Below are 17,010 nucleotides of genomic sequence, written 5' to 3' on the forward strand. Positions count from 1 at the left end.
TCCGTCCATAGTAGTTTCCAGGCAAGAGTACTGGAGTTGGTCTCCTAAGCAACCTCAGAACTGAAACACTTCAAATATTCATTCTCTCCTTCTGCCTGACTTCCTCAGTGGAACAGGAGTAGGTAACAAACGGTCAAAAATAGGGTGACCTGGATGTACTTTTAAGTCCTGCGTTCAGGAAAGTACAGCGCATGCGCTCCCTGGGCCAATAAGGTTGACTTCTGCTCCTCTTGTGCTTTGTGAGCGAAGTCATGAAGAACGCAGAAGGACGCTATCTTTCCTTCGATGAGAACCAGTATGATTCCACTGGGGGCGAAGCTTTTCAAAATGAGCGAGAATCTGTTGAAAATCCTTTTGGGGACTTTAAAATGAATATTTTAGGTAAAAAGGATGAAACCATAATACATTTCTGTGACAAATGCAAATTACCGATTAGAATCTACGGGCGGATGATTCCGTGCAAGCATGCTTTTTGCTACGCTTGTGCTATTTTACATGGAAAAGAAGGGGATATGATGTGCCCAGCCTGTGGTAATTCTGTGCAGCAAATTCAGAAGCATAGTCAAGGTTCTCTCTTTGTGTGTAGCGCTGTTCAAGGATGCAAGAGATCCTATTTGTCTCAGAGAGACTTAGAGGCTCATATCAACTTCCGCCACATGAGAGCTGGAAACTCTCTTCCCCATACTTAACTTGAAAATGTTCATTCAGCATTTTGTCCCACCACCAACTAAAATCTATGATTATCTTAAAAAGCTGCCAGATAAACATCATATGAATGATATTATACCAAAGCAATACTTTATGATACGACCACCTTCTTTGCAAAGGAGTTGCCCAAGCCACATAATCAGCCACAAGATGTTCATGCTCCTACAGCAGAATTAATTGTCCGTGGCTTCATCTCTACATCTTTCATGAGTGAAGAAACGGACTCAAAAAGTCTTTTTGTCCCAACAAGAAAACAAAGTGATTTAATAACTGTTCCTATTCAGATTGATACAAATTCAGGTACCTGAGAAACACTACCTCCTGTCTCTGCAACTGCTCACCATCATCCTGAACAACAGAGTCAACCAGTGGTATTGAACTCTCATCACACTGTGCCATCACAGTGATATTCTATACCACACTACCTCCTCTGCCATCAGTATGTCATCTAAGGCCACATCATTCCCAGGCCACAGGTACTTTTCACTTGATTCATAGGCAAGTTTCAGATATGCCGGTGACTTCTATTCTACCACCTTCTGCATAGACATCTTATTGCTCAGATGCCACCTTGTATGAAAAATCTTCCACCAGGACCTGTCTCAACTCAACAGGGTAATCCACCTGTAAGTATACACCCTTCTCACCATTATAATGCTTACTCTTTACCCCAGTTTACTGAAGATCAAGGAACTCTGAGCACTTCATTCATATTACTAGGGGAAGTAAGTCATAGTATGTGCCCTGTACCCTTTCCACCATGAAAACAGTGTCTGCCTTTTACAAACCTCATTTCTTGGACTACATTTCCTAGATTACACAAGATATAAACCATGTTACCAGTACTAATATTATTTTGAACAGAAGATCCAATGGTGGAGGGGAAGTATTGTCAACCATCTAATTAAGCTTTGAACATTTGGGGAAAGAAAAGCACCTCTTACAGAAGTGGCTATAAAAAGAAAAAGAAATGGCTATAAAACATTTAAAACCACTTGAAATGGTTTTAAGGCTTGATCTTAGGAATGATTTTAAGTACTTTACTATAGTGCAGATAAGTGGCTCAGTTGAGAATAACTATCCTTTAACAACTTTGTTCCTGTAGTATGGTAAACTGACACAGAAATGACCATTTACAATATTATTTCCAGAGGCACTAGGGGGTGGTGCTGTGTTTTTCTTTCAAAAGTGTTGTTTTTGTTAAATTCAATATTTACTTTTTCTTGTGATATATTTTCCTAACCTGGAGAAGGAAATGGCAACCCACTCCAGTATTCTTGCCTGGATAATCCCATGGACAGAGGAACCTGGCAGGCTACAGTCCATGGGGTCGAAAGAATCGGACACAACTTAGCGACTTAACTAACTTGGGTAAAAAGAAAAAATTTCAATATAAATTGAAATATATTAAAAAAACAATAAGGCCTTTGTACATAAATCTGTCTCCTTGTAACTTGAACCATTCTTGTTTCTAGGCCCAAATTGCTCTTTCTTTACTGTAACTTAGGCTCTGTGACCCAAACCATCTTCAGGCTGAGCCCTGCCCTAGATTCTTGACATCACACAAACCAGCAGTATTTAAGCAGCTCTAGCCCAGATCTGTCAAATCCAGCATGAAATCCCTCTTACTACTCCAACCCTGATCTTTTTTTAAAGATATGAATGACTTTTATTTTTTATTAATTTATGTTAATTGGAGTATAATTTCTTTACAATATTGTGGTGGGTTTTGCCATACACTGACATGAATCACCCATGGGTGCATGTGTCCCCCCATCCTGAACATTCCCTGCCAACCTCCCTCCCCACCCCATCCCTCCAGACTGTCCCAGAGCACCAGCTGTGAGTGCCCTTCTTCATGCATTGAACTTGCACTGGTTATCTATTTTACATATGGTAATATACATGTTTCAATGCCATTCTCTCAAATCATCCCACTCCTGCCTTCTCCCACATAGTCTAAAAGTCTGTTCTTTACATCTTTGTCTCTTTTGCTGCCTTGCATATAGGATCACCATTACATCTTTCTAAATTCCATATATATGTGTTAATATACTGTACTGTTATTTCTTTTTGACTTACTTCACTGTGTATAATAGGCTCCAGTTTCATCCACCTCTTTAGAACTGACTCAAATGTGTTCTATTTTATAGCTGAGTAATATCCCATTGTGTATATGTACCACAACTTCCTTATCCATTCAACTGCTAGTGGACACCTACATTGCTTCCATATCCTAACTGTTGCAAAAAGTGCTAAATGAGCATTGGGGTACATGTGTCTGTTTCAATTCTGGTTTCCTCAGTGTGTATACCCAGAAGTGGGATTGCTGGGTCATAAGGCAGTTCTATTTCCAGTTTTTTAAGGAATCTCCACAATGTTTCCCCATAGTGGCTATGCCAGTTTGCATTCTCACTAACAGTGTAAGAGGGTTTCCTTTTCTCCACACCCTCTCAAGCAATTGTTTGTAGACTTTTTGATGGCAGCCATTCTGAACGGTGTGAGATGATACCTCGTTGTGGTTTTGATTTGCATTTCTCTAATAGTGAGTGCATCATTTTCATAGCATCATCTTTCAGGATTTGAAATAGCTCAACTGGAATTCCATCACCTCCACTAGCTTTGTTCATAGTGATGCTTTCTAAGGCCCACTTGACTTCACATTCCAGGATGTGTGGCTCTACGTGAGTGATCACACCATCGTGATTATCTTGGTCGTGAAGATCTTTTCTGTACAGTTCTTCTGTGTATTCTTGCCACCTCTTCTTAATATCTTCTGCTTCTGCTAGGTATACCATTTCTGTCCTTTATCGAGCCCATCTTTGCATGAAATGTTCCCTTGGTGTCTCCAATTTTCTTGAAGAGATCTCTAGTCTTTCCCATTCTGTTGTTTTCCTCTATTTCTTTGCATTGATTGCTGAGGAAGGCTTTCTTATCTCCTTGCTATTCTTTGGAACTGTACATTCAGATGCTTATATCTTTCCTTTTCTCCTTTGCTTTTTGCTTCCCTTCTTTTCACAGCTATTTGTAAGGCCTCCCCAGACAGCCATTTTGCTTTTTTGCATTTCTATTCCATGGGGATGGTCTTGATCCCTGTCTCCTATACAGTGTCACAAACCTCAGTCCATAGTTCATCAGGAACTCTATCTATCAGATCTAGGCCCTTAAATCTATTTCTCACTTCCACTGTATTATCATAAGGGATTTGATTGAGGTCATACCTGAGTGGTTTTCCCTACTTTCTTCAATTTAAGTCTGAATTTGGCATTAAGGAGTTCATGATCTGAGCCACAGTCAGCTCCTGGTCTTGTTTTTGTTGCAATATGCCAGCAAATTTGGAAAACTCAGCAGTGGCCACAGGACTGGAAGAGCTCAGTTTTCATTCCAATCCCAAAGAAAGGCAATGCCAAAGAATGCTCAAACTACCACACAATTACACTCATCTCACACGATAGTAAAGTAATGCTCAAAATTCTCCAAGCCAGGCTTCAGCAATACGTGAACCGTGAACTTCCAGATGTTCAAGCTGGTTTTAGAAAAGGCAGAGGAACCAGAGATCAAATTGTCAACATCCGCTGGATCATGGAAAAAGCAAGAGAGTTCCAGAAAAACATCTATTTCTGCCTTATTGACTATGCCAAAGCATTGACTGTGTGGATCACCATAAACTGTGGAAAATTCTGAAAGAGATGGGAATACCAGACCAGCTGACCTACCTCTTGAGAAATTTGTATGCTGGTCAGGAAGCAACAGTTAGAACTGGACATGGAACAACAGACTGGTTCCAAGTAGGAAAAGGAGTACGTCAAGGCTGTATATTGTCACCCTGCTTATTTAACTTATACGTAGAGTACATCATGAGAAACGGTGGTCTGGAAGAAGCACAAGCTGGAATCAAGATTGCTGGGAGCAATATCAATAACCTCAGATATGCAGATGACACCACCCTTATGGCAGAAAGTGAAGAGGAACTAAAAAGCCTCTTGATGAAAGTGAAAGAGAAGAGTGAAAAAGTTGGCTTAAAGCTCAACATTCAGAAAATGAAGATCATGGCATCTGGTCCCATCACTTCATGGGAAATAGATGGGGAAACAGTGGAAACAGTGTCAGACTTTATTTTTTTGGGCTCCAAAATCACTGCAGATGGTGACTACAGCCATGAAATTAAAAGACGCTTACTCCTTGGAAGAAAAGCTATGACCAACCTAGATAGCATGTTGAAGAGCAGAGACATTACTTTGCCAACAAAGGTCCATCTAGTCAAGGCTATGGTTTTTCCAGTGGTCATGTATGGATGGGAGAGTTGGACTGGGAAGAAAGCTGAGCACCAAAAAATTGATGCTTTTGAACTGTGGTGTCGGAGAAGACTCTTGAGAGTCCCTTGGACTGCAAGGAGATCCAACCAGTCCATTCTGAAGGAGATCAGCCCTGGGATTTCTTTGGAAGGAATGATGCTAAAGCTGAAACTCCAGTACTTTGGCCAACTCATGTGAAGAGTTGACTCATTGGAAAAGACTCTGATGCTGGGAGGGATTGGGGGCAGGAGGAGAAGGGGACGACAGAGGATGAGATGGCTGGATGGCATCACTGACTCGATGGACGTCAGTCTGAGTGAACTCCGGGAGTTGGTGATGGACAGGGAGGCCCAGCATGCTGCGATTCATGGGGTCGCAAAGAGTCAGACACAACTGAGTGACTGAACTGAACTGAATAGTGAGTGACGTTGAGCATCTTTTCATGTATTCATGTGTTTATTAGCCATCTGTATGTCTTCTTTGGGGAAATGTCTCTTCTTTGGCCCACCTTTTTTATTGAGTTGTTCATTATTCTGGAATTGAGCTGCATGAGCTGCTTGTATATTTTGGAAATTAATTCTTTGTCAGCTGTCTCATTTGCTATTTTCTCCCATTCTGAAGTCTGCCTTTTCACATTGATTATTGTTTCCTTCATAGTACAAAAGCTTTTAAGTTTAATTAGGTCCCATTTATTTTTGCTTTTATTTCCATTACTCTGGCAGGTAGGTTATAGAGAATCTTGCTGTGATTTATGTCAGAGATTGTTCTGCCTATGTTTGCCTTTAAGAGTTTCATAGTTTCTGGTCTTAACATTTAGATCTTTAATCCATTTTGAGTTTACTTTTGTGTATGGTGTTAGAAAGTATTCTAGTTTCCTTCTTTTATAGGTGGTTGGCCAATTTTCCCAGCACCACTTGTTAAAGAGTTTGTCTTTTCTCCATTGTATATTTTTGCCTCCTTTGTCAAAAGTAAGGTGTCCATAGGTGTATGGATTTATCTCTGGGCTTTCTATTTTGTTCCGTTGATCTATATTCTTTTGTGCCAGTACCACACTGTCTTGATGACTATAGCTTTGTAGTATAGTCTGAAGTCAGGAAGGTTGATTGCTCCAGTTCCATTCTTTTTTCTCAAGATTGCTTTGGCTATTTGAGGTTTTTGCATTTCCATACAAATGGTGAGGTTATTTGTTCTAGTTCTGTGAAAATACCATTGGTAGTTTGATAGGCATTACATTGAATCTACAGATTGTTTGGGTAATACACTCATTTTCACCATACTGATTCTTCCAATCCACAAACATGGTATATTTCTCCATCTATTTGTGTCATCTTTTATTTCTTTCATCAGTGCTTTATACTTTTCTATATATATGTCTTTTGTTTCTTTGGTAAATTTATTCCTAAGTGTTTTATTCTTTTAGTTTCAATATGAATGGGATTGTTTCCTTAATTTCTTTGTTTTTTCACTGTTTGTGTATAGGAATGCAAGGGATTTCTGTGTATTAATTTTATGTCCTGCAACGTTACTATATTCATTGATTAGGTCTAGTAGCTCTCTGGTGGTATCTTTAGGGTTTTCTATGTAGAGGATTATTGAATCTGCAAACAGTGAAAATTTTACTTCTTTCCCAAACTGGATTCCTTTTCTTTTTCTTCTCTGATTGCTGTGGCTAGGACCTCCAAAATTATGTTAAATAGTAGTGGTGAGTGTGTGCACCCTTGTCTTGTTCCTGATTTTAGAGGAAACGCTTTTAATTTTTTGCCATTGAGGGTAATGGTCACTGTGGATTTGTCTTATATTGCTTTTGTCATGTTGAGGTACGTTGCTTCTAGGCCTGCTTTCTGGAGAGTTCTTATCATAAATGGGTGTTGAATTTTGTCAAAGGCTTTCTCTGCATCTATTGAGATAATCATATGTTTTTTATCTTTCAATTTGTTAATATGGTGTATCACATTGATTGATTTGTGAATATTGAAGAATCCTTGCATCCCTGGAATAAAGCCCACTTGGTCATGATGTATGATTTTTGTAATATGTTAGATTCTATTCACTAAAATTTTGTTGAGGATTTTTGCATTTATCTTCATCAGTGATAGTCGCCTGTAGTTTGCTTTTTTGATGGCATCTTGGTGTGGTTTTGGTATTAGAGTGATAGTGGCCTCATGGAATGAGTTTGGGAGTTTACCTTCCTCTGCAATTTTCTGGAAGAGTTTGAGTAGGATAGGTGTTAGCTCTTCTCTAAATTTTTTGGTAGAATTCACCCATGAAGCCATCTGGTCCTGGGCTTTTGTATGTTGGAAGATTTTTTATTACAGTTTCAATTTCCACACCTGTGATGGATCTGTAAAGATTTTCGATTTCTTCCTGATTCAGTTTTGGCAAGTTATACTTTCCTAAGAAATTTGTCCATTTCTTCCAAGTTGTCCAATTTTATTGGCATATAATTGCTCATAGTCATCTCTTATGATCTTTTGTATTTGTGTTCTCTGTTGTGATTTCTCCATTTTCATTCCTAATTTTGTTGATTTGATTCTTCTCCCTTTCTTGATGATTCTGGCTAACAGTTTGTCTATTTTATTTATCTTCTCAAAGAACCAGCTTTTAGTTTTGTTGATCTTTGCCATAGTCTCCTTCATTTCTTTTTATTTCTGCTTTGATTTTTATGATTTCTTTGCTTCTACTAACTTTAGGGTTCTTTCATTCTTCTTTCTACTTGCTTTAGATATAAAGTTTAAATTGTTTATTTGATTTTTGTTTCTTGAGATAGGCTTGTATTGCTATGAAACTCCCTCTTAGCACTGCTTTTACTGAATCCCATAGATTTGGGGTTGTCTTTTCATTTTCATTTCTTTCTATGCATATTTTGATTTTCTTTTTGCTTTCTTTCATGATCTGTTGGTTATTCAGAAGCTTGTTGTTTAGCTTCTATATGTTTGTGTTTTTTATAGTTTTTTTCCTGTAGTTGACATCTAATCTTACTGCACTGTGATCAGAAAAGATTGAAATTATTTCAGTTTTTTTTTTTTATTTACCAATGCTAGATTTATGACCCAGGATGTGATCTGTCCTGGAGAAGCTTCCATGTGCACTTGAGAAAAAGGTGAAATCCATTGTTTTTGGGTGGAATGCAATGGCAACCCACTCCAGTACTCTTGCCTGGAAAATCCCATGGACGAAGGATCCTGGTAGGCTGCAGTCGGTGGGGTCGCCAAGAGTTGGACGTGACTGAGCCACTTCACTTTCACTTTTCACTTTCCTACATTGGAGAAGGAAATGGCAACCCACTCCAGTGTTCTTGCCTGGAGAATCCCAGGGACAGTGGAGCCTGGTGGGCTGCTGTCTATGGGGTCGCACAGAGTCGGACACGACTGAAGCAACTTGGCGGCAGCAGCAGCAGCCCTGTACATATCAATTAGGTCTAACTGGTCCATTGTATCATTTAAAGCTTGTGTCTCCTTGCTAATTTTGTTTGGTTGACCTATCCATAGGTGTGAGTGGCATATTGAAGTCCCCCACTCTTATTGTATTACTGTTAATTTCCCTTTTCATACTTATTAGCATTTGCCTTACGTATTGAGGTGCCCCTATGTTGGGTGCATTTATAATTATTATATCTTCTTAGATTGATCCTTTGATCATTATGTAGTGTCCTTCTTTGTCTCTTGTCACGGTCTTTATTTCAAAGTCTATTTTATCTGATATGAGTATTGCAACTCCTGCTTTCTTTTGGTCTCCACTTGCATGAAGTATCTTTTCCAGCCCTTCACTTTCAGTCTGTCTGTGTCCCTAGGTTTGAAGTAGGTCTCTTATAGACAGCATATATAGGGGTCTTGTTTTTGTATCCATTTGGCCAGTCTTTGTCTTTTGGTTGGAGCACTTAACTCATTTACATTTAAGGTAATTATTGATAAGTATGATCCTGTTACCATATATTTTTGTTGTTTTGGATTTGCTTTTATAAATCTTTTATGTGTTTCCTATCTAGAGAAGATCCTTTAGCATTTGTTGAAGAGCTGATTTGGTGGTGCTGAATTCTCTCAGCTCTTGCTTGTCTGTAAAGTTTTTTATTTTTCCTTCATATCTGAATGAGATACTTGCTGGGTACAGTAATATTGGTTGTAGGTTTTTCTTTCATCACTTTAAGTATGTCCTGCCATTCCCTTCTAGCCTGAAGAGTTTCTTTTGAAAGATCAGCTGTTATCTTTCTGGGGATTCCCTAGTGTGTTATTTGTTGGTTTTCCCTTGCTGCTTTTAATATAAGCTCTTTGTGTTTAACTTTCGTTAGTTTGATTAATATGTATCTTGGGGTGTTTTGCCTAGCATTTATTCTGCTTGGGACTCTCTGGGTTCTTGGACTTGGGTGGCTATTTCCTTCCCCACTTTGGGGAAGTTTTCGACTATTATCTCAAGTATTTTCTCATGCCCTTTCTTTATGTCTTCTTCTTCTAGGACACCTATGATTCAAATGTCCAACCCTGATCTTATGTCCCAGTTTTAATGGGGGCACTGCTCCTTTCCTATGTTAAAAGATGAACTGAGGCATATTAAAAGTTTTAGAGTTTAAGTAAAAATGATTTCAAATCATGCAGCCTTCAACTGAACAAAAAGGATATCTGAGGAGCTATATAAAAAGAGCAACATTTATAGGCAGAAGTAAACAGGAACAAGGATGTTATCCTAGGCAAAAAAAGCAGATTGGTTAGGGCAAGTTTACTTTCCCTTGAGCACTGGCAGGGATTATTTAGATTACCCATGGGTGTTTGTAAGGTGATTAGATTAAGCTTCCATTCATTGGAAAGCCAAAGCTATATTTGGGCTCCCTCAAGGATACACAGAAGAACTGTACAAAAAAGGTCTTCATGACCAAGATAATCACAATGGTGTAAACACTCACCTAGAGCCAGACATCCTGGAATGTGAAGTCAAGTGGGCCTTAGAAAGCATCACGACAAACAAAGCTAGTGGAGGTGATGGAATTCCAGTTGAGCTATTTCAAATCGTGAAAGATGATGCTGTGAAAGAGCTGCTCTCAATATGCTAGCAGATATGGAAAACTCAGCAATGGCCACAGGACTGGAAAAGGTCAGTTTTCATTCCAATCCCAAAGAAAGGCAATGACAAAGAATGCTCAAACTACCTCACAATTGCACTCATCTCACATGCTAGTAAAATAATGCTCAAAATTCTCCAAGCCAGGCTTCAGCAATATGTGAACTGTCAACTTCCTGATGTTCAAGCTGGTTTTAGAAAAGGCAGAGAAACCAGAGATCAAATTGTCAACATCCGCTGGATCATGGAAAAAGCAAGAGCATTCCAGAAAAACATCTATCTGCTTTATTGACTATGCCAAAGCCTTTGACTGTGTGGATCACAATAAACAGTGGAAAATTCTGAAAGAGATGGGAATACCAGACCACCTGACCTACCTCTTGAGAAACCTATATGCAGGTCAGGAAGCAGCACTTAGAACTGGACATGGAACAACAGACTGGTTCCAAATAGGAAAAGGAGTACGTCAAGGGTGTATATTGTCACCCTGCTTATTTAACTTATATGCAGAGTACATCATGAGAAATGCTGGGCTGGAAGAAACACAAGCTGGAATCAAGATTGCCGGAAGAAATATCAGTAACCTCAGATATGCAGATGACACCACCCTTATGGCAGAAAGTGAAGAGGAACTAAAAAGCCTCTTGATGAAAGTGAAAGAGGAGAGTGAAAAAGTTGGCTTAAAGCTCAACATTCAGAAAATGAAGATCATGGCATCTGGTCCCATCACTTCATGGGAAATAGATGGGGAAACAGTGGAAACAGTGTCAGAATTTATTTTTTGGGGCTCCAAAATCACTGCAGATGGTGACTGCAGCCATGAAATTAAAAGACACTTACTCCTTGGAAGGAAAGTTATGACCAACCTAATTATTATATTCAAAAGCGGAGACATTACTTTGGCAACAAAGGTCTGTGTACTCAAGGCTATGGTTTTTCCATTGGTCATGTATGGATGTCAGAGTTGGACTGTGAAGAAAGCTGAGTGCCGAAGAATTGATGCTTCTGAACTGTGGTGTTGGAGGAGACTCTTGAGAGTCCCTTGGACTTCAAGGAGATCCCACCAGTCCATTCTGAAGGAGATCAGCCCTGGGATTTCTTTGGAAGGAATGATGCTAAAGCTGAAACTCCAGTACTTTGGCCAACTCATGTGAAGAGTCAACTCATTGGAAAAGACTCTGATGCTGGGAGGGATTGGGGGCAGCAGGAGGAGAGGACGACAGAGGATAAGATGGCTGGATGGCGTCACTGACTCGATGGACATGAGTCTGAGTGAACTCCAGGTGTTGGTGATGCACAGGGAGGCCTGGCGTCCTACAATTCATGGGGTTGCAAAGAGTCGGCCACGACTGAGCGACTCAACTGAACTGAACCTCAGATGGCAAAGAATATGGCTGCAATTCCGGAGACCCAGATTCAGTCCCTGGATCAGGAAGATTCCCTGAAGAAGGGAATGGCAACCCACTCCAGTATTCTTGCCTGGAGAGAATTCCATGGACAGAGGAGCTTGGCAGCTTACAGTCCATAGGATTGAAAAGAATTGGACATGACTAAAGTGACTGAGCATGCAAGGAGCCATTTGTTTGAACAGTAAATAAACAAGAGTGGTACCCTCTCTCCCTGTCTGTGGAGATTTAGTTCTAAGACTTAACTCCTTGCTTGAAAGAGAATGAGTAATTTTATTTTTCCTCTGATAGATACAACTGATATATGTGTAATGGGTTAACATTTATATATACATGTTAATGGGTCAACAAGTATATAAAAGGGTAAGAGTTCATTTTTTTTGTCTCTGCAGTCTATTGTAGAGGAAGAAATTTTTCTCTACCCTTCTAGATTTTTTGATTGGTCCAAGAATTAAATGGCACATGTTAACAGGGGGGAAAAAAAATCACACAAAAGTTTAAGAAACCCATATATACATGGGAGAGACTCAGGAAAATTAAGTAATTGGCCAAAATGGTCAAAGCCATTACCTTAAATGCCATCTTCAGCTAAAGACAGAAGAGGATGTTGTGGGTATTGGTTTGAGACTTCAAAGGGGAGGAAAGCAAGTCACATGGAGATGGAAAAGCAAATATTTTGTAAACAAATACTCTTGAGCCACACAGAAAAAGTGGGACACAGAGTAGAAACTGATTTTTAGGCCCCGCCTAGAGTTTCCCCTAAGAAAATCAGTTTCTACTCTGTGTCCCATTGTTTCTGTGGCCCTGCCTAGAGTTTCCCCTAGGTCTTTCCTGCAGGCTCAGTCAGTAAAGAGTCTGCCTGCAATGTGGGAGAACCAGGTTCAATCCCTGGACCGGGAACATCCTCTGGAGAAGGAAATGGCAACCCACTCAAGTATTCTTTCCTGGAGAATTCCATGTTCAGAGGAGCCTGGTGGGCTCCAGTCCATGGGATTTCAAAGAGTCAGATATGACTGAAAACTAATACCACTGCTGCTGCTGCTAAGTCACTTCAGTCGTGTCTGCCTCTGTGCAACCCCATAGACGGCAGCCCACCAGGCTCTGCCATCCCTGGGATTCTCCAGGCAAGAACACTGGAGTGGGTTGCCATTTCCTTCTCCAATGCATGAAAGTGAAAAGTGAAAGTGAAGTCATTGAGTCATGTCCAACTCTCAGTGACCTCATGGACTGCAGCCTACCAGGCTCCTCTGTCCATGGGAGTTTCCAGGCAAGAGTACTGGAGTGGGGTGCCATTGCCTTCTCCAATAGTGATAACACTACTCCAGAGCAAATTCACTATCTACATTCCTTTAGGCAGTCTGAAGGAAGGTCAAAGTTTCTTTTATAGCCCCTGGGGCCTTAAAAATAATCAGCTTACATTAATCCTCATGCCAAAGAGACACATTTTAGGGTGGTTAATTGTGTTCCCCTAGATTCGTGACATTGTACAGGAGACAGAGATCAAGACCATCCCCGTGGAAAAGAAATGCAAAAAAGCAAAATTGTTGCCTGGGGAGGCCTTACAAATAGCTGTGAAAAAAAGAGAAATGAAAAGCAAAGGAGAAAAGGAATGATATAAGCACCTGAATGCAGAGTTCCAAAGAATAGCAAGGAGAGATAAGAAAGCCTTCCTCAGAGATCAATGCAAAGAAATAGAGGAAAACAACAGAATGGGAAAGACTAGAGATCTCTTCAAGAAAATTAGAGATGCCAAGGGAACATTTCATGCAAAGATGGGCTCGATAAAGGACAGAAATGGTATGGACCTAACAGAAGCAGAAGATATTAAGAAGAGGTGGCAAGAATACACAGAAAACTGTGCAAAAAAGATCTTCCCATGACCAAGATAATCACGATGGTATGATCACTCACCTAGAGCCACACATCCTGGAATGTGAAGTCAAGTGGGCCTTAGAAAGCATCACTACAAACAAAGCTAGTAGAAGTGATGGAATTCCAGTTCAGCTATTTCAAATCCTGGAAGATGATACTCTGAAAGTGCTGCACTCAATATGCCAGCAAATCTGGAAAACTCAGCAGTGGCCACAGGACTGGAAAAGGTTAGTTTTCATTCCAATCCCAAAGAAAGGCAATGCCAAAGAATGCTCAAACTGCTGCACAGTTGCACTCATCTCACATGCTAGTAAAGTAATGCTCAAAATTCTCCAAGCCAGGCTTCAGCAATACGTGAACTGTGAACTTCCAGATGTTCAAGCTGGTTTTAGAAAAGGCAGAGGAACCAGAGATCAAATTAAATAATCAGGGTGACAATGTACAGCCTTTTCCTATTTGGAACCAGTCTGTTGTTCCATGTCCAGTTCTAACTGTTGCTTCGTGACCTGCATACAGGTTTCTCAAGAGGCAGGTCAGGTGGTCTGGTATTCCCATCTCTTTCAGAATTTTCCAGTTTATTGTGATCCACACAGTCAAAGGCTTTGGCATAGTCATTAAAGCAAGAAGAGATGTTTTTCTGGAACTCTCGTGCTTTTTTGATTTTTTTTCTGCTATTGTTTTACCAGATCCTAATCAAATAGATAATCATGATTCTACAATGATAATAGAAGAAAACACTGGGCCCCAGTCTGATTTATCTGATAATCATTTTGAGGGCAGCTCTCATGTTTTCTTACAGGTCATTTACCAGAGACCAAAGTGGCCAATTTAAGGCTTTCTTTGCTGTGGTGACTTATCATGAAGTTTGTGTCTGATATTAAGTTAGCACAAGCAGATAAGTTAATAGCCATCATTAGAGTTGAAATCCTTGGTTCTGCTGTTGCTAAATGTGTGTTTGATGTCTGTCATGCAACAGAGAAAATTTAGAAAAATTGGAGGGTCTTGGTTTCTATGAGAACTGAAACATCTCGTGGAGATTTGAAAGCTGATTTGTTAGAGGCTTTTCAACTGCCTATTCAGATTATCGGTAATCTATTGCAGAGGTCATACAGGGCAAAATGATGCAATTTGTGAAGGCAATGATAATGCTGAAAGAGCTGCAGAAGCCACTATTAAAACATGACAGACTCCAAATATAGAAGCCCCCTTTCTAATACTAGAAACCTCTATCCATTTTCTAAAACCAGCTTCACAAAAGGAAATGAACAAATGGATTGAAAAGGGGGCTAAAAGAAATTCAACCGGACTATAGGAATTACTAACAAAATGATTCCTATATCACAGCTTTTATTTGCTTGATTAGTTTATTATGTTATCAACAAAATCAAACTGAAAGGGAGTTTTTAAAGGCACTAGACTAATACATCTATCAAAAAGATGAAATTATTCAAAACATATTAAAGAGTTTTGTTATTTGCCAGCAGAAATCTTTACAGACCACTCCCAATGTAGGTGCAGAAAGTTTTCCCTGACCAACTTTACCAGGAACCCAGTGGCACTTAGATTTTATAGAATTGAGGCCTGTGGAAGGTAGATTTTGTCTAGTGGTGTATGTATGATATCTTTTCCCTCTTCAAAACCATCCAGTCTAGGTTCAATACAGGATACAGGATGCTTGAGGCTGGTGTACTGGGATGACCCAGAGAGATGATATGGGGAGGCTGGTGGGAGGGGGGTTCAGGATTGGGAACTCATGTACACCCGTGGCGGATTCATGTCAATGTATGGCAAAACTAATACAGTATTGTAAAGTAAAAAATAAATAAAAAATAAAGAGCACAAAAAATAAAAACAGATCCTCAGGCATTGGGGTAAAGTCCCTCTTCATGCACATAATCCCCACTGTTGAGATCCCAGAGCTTATTCAGTCAGATGGAAGAGATCATTTTATGTCTATTGTTGTTGAGGAATTATGCAAATGTTTGCAGACTCCAAAAAGCTATCATATTCCAAGTAGAATAAAAAACTCAAAGTCTAACAAACTCATTGGCTGAGATTCAGTGATCTATGGGTAAAATGGCCTAGAGAGTTACCAGTAGTTTTCTTAAAAGTTAGAGCAGCTCTTGCAAGCAATAATGTTCTCTCTTAGAACTTACATTTGGCAGGTCTGTGAATATGGGTCTGAAATCACTTCTTCCACTTTGATTTAACTGAATTCTCTCATTATCATGTTTGATACCTTAAATGGCTTTTATCTTCCCTAGAAACCCTGAGACAAAGTCAGAAGACTCTAGAGGGACCTACTGGAAGAAGTCTGCCACTCCTGTTCAACTGAACAATTTAGTTTCCATAAAAGTGCTCTGGAGAAAAGAGGCATTGTCACCATCTAGAGGGGCCACTTCAGGTGCTACTGATCCCCAGATGGCCAAAGTGAAAGAAAACCCAGATAGGTTCATGCTTCCCACATGAAGCCAGCTCTTCAAGAGGACTCAACTGTGGTTTGCAAAAATGACTTGAAACTTAAATTTTCTGGAATAAATGGAGTTGGTACTGAACTCAACTGAAAGGAGGTATGAAAGAACTTATTACTATTCTCAGACTGGACTGCCTTGTTATCTTATTCAAAATATTAAGGAATAGTAGTATAACAGTGAATTATTTGTTGTTTCATTACTCTTAGAATCACATTTTACTAGCAAGCAAACAGGTTATTTGTTACACCATTCTCTGTACTCCCATAATGGTTCCTAGAGTCACACATTTCTCATCGGCTCTGAATTGTACTCCCAGTATGGACAGGGCCTGAGCTTATAAATCCAACAATTTGATTACTGGCAGAAAAAAATAGAACTGTATTATAAACTTTTTACAATATTAAGGTGAAAATAACTAATATGCCTCCAGATACTCAAGCCCCAAATTTGACACAAATAATGTTTTGTTAACTAGCCTAATTGTAAGGGTGGTATATATGATTAGTAATATATGATTATATGATTACTAATAGAAATGATTACTATATATGTATATATTAGTAATAGAAATGATTAGTATATATGATTAATAATAGGAAGCTGGCATTTATGGATAGAGACAACAGAAGACAGGTATAATGTCAGTTAGTCACTTTGGGATACAAGTTTTTCCAGTTCTAGTGCAGACAAACATCCCTATTATATTGGGTGGACCAAAATGTTTCTTCAGATTTTCTTGCAAGATATTATGGAAAAACCTAAAACTTTTTGGCTCACCTGATACTATTTGTAATAGCTAAATATCCATGGGTAACTACTGAGTTAGAGGTGAAAAACTGGCCCAGAAGTTGGGTTTTCCCTCAAGACATAAATTATTGGAGCCATGTACCTTGAACACTGGAAGTTGAAGGGGAGAATTTGGCACCCCCCAAAATGCCTCTCTGCCATAAGGATTACCTTAAGTTGCTTATTTTTAAGAAATAGCAGATACAGGAAAAGCTATTAGTAGAGTGGAAGTTACCCTTTTATAAGAGATATTTACATCTATAAGAGAAATCTTCATTCCTAAGGGTGCACCTCAAATCTGCATAACAACTATATCCTAGTTTTCTGTGTGTTCCCTAGTCACCTCCCATAACCGCCAGCCCACCTCCAATATCTTCAGTTGTCTTAGCTGGAAATGGTATATAAGTTGAAGGCTTGGGC

At 39.5% G+C, this 17,010-nt stretch overlaps 1 pseudogene; it reads left to right on the forward strand.

The window, feature by feature from the left end:
• Positions 1-251: 251 nt before the first annotated feature.
• Positions 252-1,472, forward strand: LOC138071632 (E3 ubiquitin-protein ligase Hakai pseudogene; annotated as a pseudogene).
• Positions 1,473-17,010: the final 15,538 nt, after the last annotated feature.

The sequence above is a fragment of the Capricornis sumatraensis genome, chromosome X (assembly GCF_032405125.1).
Source record: "Capricornis sumatraensis isolate serow.1 chromosome X, serow.2, whole genome shotgun sequence".
In the NCBI taxonomy this organism is placed as follows: Eukaryota; Metazoa; Chordata; class Mammalia; order Artiodactyla; family Bovidae; genus Capricornis; species Capricornis sumatraensis.